At 42.2% G+C, this 7,643-nt stretch overlaps 1 long non-coding RNA gene across 1 annotated transcript in view; it reads right to left on the minus strand.

The window, feature by feature from the left end:
- Positions 1-1,134: 1,134 nt before the first annotated feature.
- LOC123977917 overlaps positions 1,135-7,643 on the minus strand; it is a 46,505-nt gene continuing 39,996 nt past the window's right edge. Inside the window, exons 3-4 of the long non-coding RNA XR_006826799.1 lie at positions 1,377-1,589; positions 1,135-1,229 (exon numbers count right to left, since the gene is read on the minus strand). This is a non-coding gene — a long non-coding RNA (uncharacterized LOC123977917). The remainder of the gene's footprint in view (positions 1,230-1,376; positions 1,590-7,643) is intronic.

Below are 7,643 nucleotides of genomic sequence, written 5' to 3' on the forward strand. Positions count from 1 at the left end.
CTGCTTAGCACCACCATATTAGCATTGTCATTTTGAGAATGTTTAGCATTTAGTTTATATAGCCAGTTGAACAAGGAGTAGGGAGTTGTTTTGGTTAGATTTCAGTAGTGTGTGGAGTTCCCATGACAAGCTAGGTACAGGGAAGTGATAGTACCAGGTAACGAATGACTGCTGAGATTGTTAAAATGGTTTAGGTGTGTAAACAGCGGGGCAGCAGGGGCAAGGTTGAGCTTCAGCGTGTGTGTGTGTGTGTTTAGCAAGCAGACTGCACACTGGAGTGAGCAATCTGATGTTTGGGCTTCATTGAGTTAGCACTGAGCTAGAATCTGACTACTGTAATTGTTTTACCGTGGTACTCTGGGTACCTGCACCATTGATTATTAGTATTATAGTTCACTGTTTCAACTGTTTGATATTAAGTACAGAAGAAATAAGGAAACAGGGGAATATAACCATTCTGTTTTGTTGTCACTATGATAAATTTAAACCATCAAAATTACAAAATTACCGCTGTTCTTTATTAAGTGTAGTCTGGGAATAAAAGGCCCACAAAAGAATTTTACTCTGTCCAGTCCCATCATTCGTGACCAGGCCTAACTTAAATTCTTGCTGTGCCTAAGTACAGCCTCACAGAGCTGCTAGTATAGCTGTAGACTTAGTCTTGTTACTTTATGATTGAACATGGAAAATCCCTGCACTCATGTGCTGACACTTATAAGACTGACAGGCAAAATATGGATTTAATTGTAGTTGAAATCAGGCTAATCCTATTGGCTATCGACCACTATCACAGAACCCTGTGGTTGGTCCCTTTGCTTTCACACCCCAAACGAACCACTTGCAAGTGGACCAAGACCATAGTTGTTTAGTCCGCACAAGAGTTTGATTGACAGCTTTCACACCAGCCCCAACAAACTGAACCAAGTAGGCAAATACTTTAGAGTTTTTTTGAACCACACCAAACTGGGACCCCATTAGTTTAAAAATGAATGAAAAGAAACTGCAGCTAGTTTGCATACATTTGTATGAGCAGCATAGTTCTTTGCAAACTTTATTGGTCAGAACACTGTCTTATTAAGGCTTTTAAGCTTGTCTTGTGTTCCTGGTGAGTTTATTGTCAGGTTCAGAGCCCCCTGCTATTTTCAGATAAACCATCCTGCACTGTGGTTTTCCCTTCACGCAGCTGGTTGATGCCAGTTTTGGCCAGCAGCATAGTGACAGAACAATACCTGCAACAACAATGCAATAGTTTGTTTAGTTGTTTTTTTTGTTCAGCTTCTAGCTCTAAAACTTTTCTGTACCCATCTTTCTCCAACTAAAATCTGTACACAGCTATCATAGTTACATTTCTGCTGCCACATGAAACCTCAAATCACCTTCGGCAGGGATCATTGGAGGAGCGATGGCGGTGACCAAGAGCCTTCAGGCGTGGAACAGTATAACTGTTACACTGCTGCCATGTACTCAATCTGGCTGCTCCCTGAACAACTACTTTGCTCCTCAGGCCAGTCATTTTCTGAGTTCGGGTTGTGTCGATATTGACCTCCCACAGGTACAGAATTCTCCTTTCATCATTCCCTCTTTCTACCCTGCAGGAGTAAAAACATAGGCACACTAGCTTCAGCGCCTAGATTCATAACCTCTCTGCTGTCAGTCAGAACTTATGGAGTGTGTGTTGGTTTGTGAGCATGTATGTGTGTGTGAGTGCATGTGACTTTCCCACTGATATGTGTGCAAGAGGGTGCGATTACCATAAAAGTAAGTTGTGACTTCTTTCAAGGTTGCAAAAGTAAATCATGAAAGGACAAATAGGCAAATGTTTCACACATTCTACATGATTGTTTGACTTTTAAAGAGTTTCACATATTAGATGAAGTGTACATTAAGCAGAATGCATATCAGTTTAACATGGCCTACGTATATCGTAAGTACATTCTGAAAACATGCAGTTCATTATGCCTCAATTAATTTTTAATTCATAAAGGCAAGACTGAATTTCTAGTGTCTTTTTCTCAGGAACTAGAAGTGGTTCTTGATGGAAAGCTGGTGTGAGACTAATAAACTAGAGAACACAAAATGTCCTATAAATGCATTGCAGAACAAATGATACATTCCTGGTCTGTGCACATAAGTTACCTCACAGCCTTTAGTGTTTAAAAGGTAGTAACTAGACACACTGTCAAGCGAGATCACTCTTGTCATTTTATGACAATATGTGGCTGTTCCAGAAAAACAGCTAACATTTCCCAGGCTGTCATTGTGGTTTTTTACGTTTGTTTATTTAAGATTTCCCCTTTAAGAAAAGCAGTTTTGAAGATCTAAAGATCTTTCTGTCTGATGTAACTGCAAAAATCCAACATTATCTATATCTGGATACTTGCCACCATGAAGAGCTATTTATGTAACTAAATCGAAAATGTGGGGAGCACAACATTGTAGATCTGGTCTGCAAACAGCAAACTGCTTTTACATATTGCTCAACAATGATGCTGTGGATTCACTTTTTGTTTTCTCAATGCAACGTGTTCTGTTGTTATAGTTTGTTGCATCAATCCCACAACTCTCTTGTAGCTTACTCTATTACACTCAAGTAACTGTTTATCACCACAGCAATTATTACAAATTTAATTACATAATTTTGAATTAATTAAACAAATCATAATCAACAGTTCATCAGTATTTAATTGTAATCAGCTATTCCAAATATCACAGGCATGTAATTATCAATTAGGGATACTAAATCACTTTTTGGCCCTTTTTTCACCACTGCCAGTTTTTTGAATTATAGGAAAAATCTAAAAGACTAACCCTGGTGTAACATCAGACTCAGTCAGTATTCAGGGCAGTACAGGATATATATATGTAAGATAAATAATGCCAAAATGCAATGCCCTTGAATTGAGTTTCACAGCAGCTGTTATGATAAGAGCTGGGCAGAATAAGCGATAAAGGCTCTCAAGTGTTTTTCTAAGGTGAACCATGGCACTGAAAAGAAAGAAAAGAGAAGAAAAAGACAGAAAAAGACAGCAGATTTACCCAAGACAGCAGATAAACTATCCTCACCACAGTTTCCTCACTCGTACTCAGCCTGTTATAACTCAAAACAAAGGGGTGTCACCATTATGATAAATAGAAAAACACACTTCAATCATAATACCACTACTATTGATCCAGAGGGTCGATTCATTATTGTTAACATTTCGATTCAAAATACTCCTTTATGCATTGCTAACATCTATGGCCCAAATGTTGATGACCCCTCCTTTTTTCATGCTTTCTTCAACTCACTCTCTGCTCACTCAGACACAGCTCTTATATTAGGAGGGGACTTCAACATGGTATGTAATCCAGCAGTTGACAGGCTTAGTACAGCAGGTGGTCACCGTATTTGGAAATCAACAGACATCCTTAAACAATACATGAGCGATATTGGTCTTAGCGATGTTTCACCACCCCACTCTTAGAGAATATACCTTCTTTTCACCAGTCCACCACTCATATTCTCGCCTTGACTATTTTTTGGTTAGCAGCTCAATTATGACAGACATTTCCAACACTCAGATTCAGCCTATCACTATCAGTGATCATGCACCGGTTTCTATCACTCTTACTAAAAAAAGGGTCACACGGCCAACTAGAAGTTGGAGATTTAATGCATCATTGCTTAAAGACCTAGATTTTATAAGTTACTTCAAAAAGGAATGGGCAATATATATGGAAACTAATGACCTGCCAGGAACCTCGCCATGTCTTCTTTGGGAGGCAGCAAAAGCAGTCACGAGAGGTAAAATAATCTCCTATTCATCATACCAAAAAAAAGAGAGATCTTGTGAATTAGAGCTAGAACAAAAAATAAAAACATTAGAAACTACCCTTGCTGCCTCCCCACAGGAAAACATGCTGAATGATCTGAGAAAATCAAAACTTGAATTAAATGAAATTATTAATAAAAAGACCCAATTTCAGTTGCAAAGACTACGCTTGGAGAACTTTGAACATGGCAATAAATCTGGCAGATTCTTAGCCAGCCAATTGAAATTGAATAAAGAAAAAATAACAATTTCCTCCTTAAAGGACTCAGCTGGGAATCTGACTTATAACCCAGAAGAAATCAACAATGCATTCAGAGATTATTATAAAAACTTATATACATCACAAATTGATCCATCTAGCTCTAACATCGATGCATTTCTGAACAATATAGATTTGCCAAGGTTTGGCTCTGGGCTCTGGATTCACCTGTTTCAATGGCTGAACTCCAGGAAGCTCTCTTACATATGCCGAATAATAAAGCCCCTGGGCCAAATGGTTTTCCCGCTGAATTCTATAAGGAATTCTGGGAAATACTTGCGCCCACATTCTATAGGATGGTTATGCAAATTAGGGGTACTTGCATGTTGCCTCCAACAATGAACTCTGCTAATATCAGCCTGCTCCTTAAACCAGACAAAGACCCCACACTCCCGTCCAGTTATCGCCCAATATCACTTATTAACGCAGATCTTAAAATCATCTGCAAAACCCTAGCAAGAAGGCTAGAGAAGGTCACTCCTGGTATAATACACTCTGATGTAGATGCAGAGAAAGCATTTGACAGAGTAAATTGGAAATTTCTATTCACTACTTTATATAAATTTGGATTTGGAAACTCTTTCATAGATTGGATTAAAATCTTATACAGTTCCCAAGAGCTTCTGTTAAAACAAATGATCATACTTCTCCATGCTTTAGTCTCCAGAGGGGTACCAGGCAGGGTTGCCCACTCTCTCCCTCGTTATTTGCTATTTTTATAGAACCGCTAGCAGCTGCTATCAGACAAAATAATAATATTAAAGGAATTCAAACAGAAAATATACACCACAAGATAAGCCTTTATGCAGATGATGTATTACTTTTCCTCCTAAACTCACAAACTTCTCTTTCTGAGACAATCACACTTATAGATAAATTCTCATCCATCTCAGACTACTCCATTAACTGGAGTAAATCCATAGTTACATACCTGTAAAGTGTGATTTCCAGAGTATATCTACCACACCGCTAAAGTCTGGGAATATTAAATATCTGGGTGTCAATATTTCCTCCAGGCTGTCAGAACTGACATGGCTAAACTACACGCCTTTACTTAAATCTATAGAGGATGACCTTGTATGGTGGACATCATTACCTATATCACTCATGGGAAGAGTCTCCACCATAAAAATGATGGTCCTACCTAAAATCAATTATCTGTTTTCAATGTTACCCACCAAACCCTCTGCTGTCTGGTTTAAATCACTGGACTCAAACATCTCAAAATTTTTGTGGAAAAATAAACCCCCACGAATCAGTCTAAAAACTATGCAAAAAGCAAAAGACTGTGGTGGTTTTTATCATTACTTCCTGTCTAATAGACTACAATATATCTCAAAATGGATCAATCAGAGCCCCCTGGACCACTCATGGATGGACATAGAACAAACATTCTGTAATGAAATTAAAATTTCCGATATGCCATTCATCAGTTCCAGCATCAAACCTCATACCTGCTTTAAAAGCATTAACATAAGCCCTTCCTTGGCAGCTTGGTGGGAACTTCTCAAAATATCTGGGTCTTCACCTATCCCATGCAGATTTACCCCAATCTGGAATAATCCTGACATCCTGCAAAATAAGAAAACACTAAATTCCCCACTGTGGTATGACAAAGGGATAAGACATCTAGAGCATGTAATGCAAGGCAGTAACTTTATTCCATTCCAGGATCTAGTGGCACAATATGGAATTAGCCATAATAGATTTCTGGAATTTCAACAGTTTAAATCCATAATTCAGGCTAGATTTAAGGATAAAATAATGGACTTAGATTTACCTCCAATGATAACAGACTTTCTTAAACTCTCGCCTCCAAAACTGTTATCAAAAGTATACATGTTACTGTTAAAAACAGATAGTTCAATCTCTCTCCCATTCTTAAAGTGGGAGACAGATCTATCCATTAGTCCAGACCAAAACTTTTGGATGCAGATATGTTTAAATACCTTTAGAATGACTACAAATCCCAATCTACAACTTATACAGTATAAAACTCTCCATAGAACACACTATACTGGACAAAGGATGTTCAGAATGGGTCTTATGCAGTCAAACATCTGCCGGAACTGCTCAGGTAACATATCTGATAGTTACATGCATGCTATGTGGCAATGTACACCTGTTTAAAAGTTCTGGCAGAAGATATGTGAAGACCTATCGATATGGCTAAGTTACCCCGTCCCAGTTTCCCCATCACTCTGCGTGCTGGGGGACCTAAGTGACATTAGTATAGAGGTTGACACATCATACATGCTTCTCACTGCCTTATGCATCGCCAAGAAAACTATCCTCATGAACTGGAAGGCCAAAAAGAATATAAGTATCACCCAATATCGGAATCATCTTATAGATCACATTAGCATGGAGAAAATGTCTGCTGTAAAAAAAAACAAATTGACACTATTCCAATCTCTCTGGTCCGGGCGGCAGGTATGGCGGGGGGGTTTGTGCATTGGAGTCCGGGGGAGGCATTTCCTCGTTGGCTTGGAGGGACCTGTTTGTGTCCCTGTTTTGCTTCGTTCGCCTCGGATCCATGCTTCCCCATTTCTCTGTCGGTGGGTTTCGGTTCGGTGGTGAACGTGCAGTGTGGGTCATGGTGTAGCCGTGGGTGGGGTCTGTGGTCTCTCTGGCTGCGGGGGGGATGGGGGCGGTTTGCGCCGGCTGGCATCTCTCCTGTGCTGCGCATTACTTGGCTGTTGTGTGCAGCTAGTTAGATTGGTAGCGGGGTAGTGTTGGTTGGCTCACCTGTAGGTCGTTATTGGCTTGCGTGCTTGTCGGGGGTTGGGGGCATCAGGTGCGGGCCTGGACTGGGCTGGTGTGTGGCTCTGTCCTTTGTGCATGCTGTGCATCCTGATAATTGCATTTCGGTTCTCTGAGGGGTCTGGCGACTGGTTGTTGGAGGTGTGGGGGACCGGGAAGAAGGGGGTGACGGGGTGGGCTGGGTGTGCGGGCTGGTCCCTTTTGAGCTGGTTGGGGGGTGTCTCCTCTGGATTTTGGTGCCCGGACTGGATGCTTGGTGGTTGTGCGGGGATCCTGTGTGTGGAGGGATTGTGCTTTGGGGTGTGTCGATGGTTGCTTCGCAGTCGCGTCGTGGCCCTCTGGATTGTGGTCGTGTTGAGTCCTAGGGGCTGGGTGCATCTGCTGACTCCCTAGGGCTGAGGGGCTGTTGCTGCTGTCGCGGGGGGACTGCTGTCTCTTTTCTTTGGGGACGGTGGGGGTTTGTGTGTGGGATGCTTCGCTGCTAGGGAGGGAAGGGCGCGGCGGGGTCTTCTGGCCTGACCTGGCCTGAGTGGCATTGCCTCCTGGGTGTGGGCCGACCTGTTGGGCCGTTCTGTCCTTGGGCGGGGTCCTTGCTGCTCCGGACCTGCTCCCTTGTAGGGGGGGGAGGGGGTTGTGCCAGCTCCGATGGCCTGGTGGTGCTCGGAGTGCTCCTGATTGTGGGGGAGCGGTGAGGTGGGGGGGGGTGGCAGTGGGGCTGCCGGAGGGGCCCCGGCGAGGACGGGGGATTGTTGGACTTTGGGTTGGGGCTGCACTGACCTGCCTCGGGGGTGTGTGGGGGTCTGGGGCTC

Source organism: Micropterus dolomieu, linkage group LG10, assembly GCF_021292245.1.
Source record: "Micropterus dolomieu isolate WLL.071019.BEF.003 ecotype Adirondacks linkage group LG10, ASM2129224v1, whole genome shotgun sequence".
In the NCBI taxonomy this organism is placed as follows: Eukaryota; Metazoa; Chordata; class Actinopteri; order Centrarchiformes; family Centrarchidae; genus Micropterus; species Micropterus dolomieu.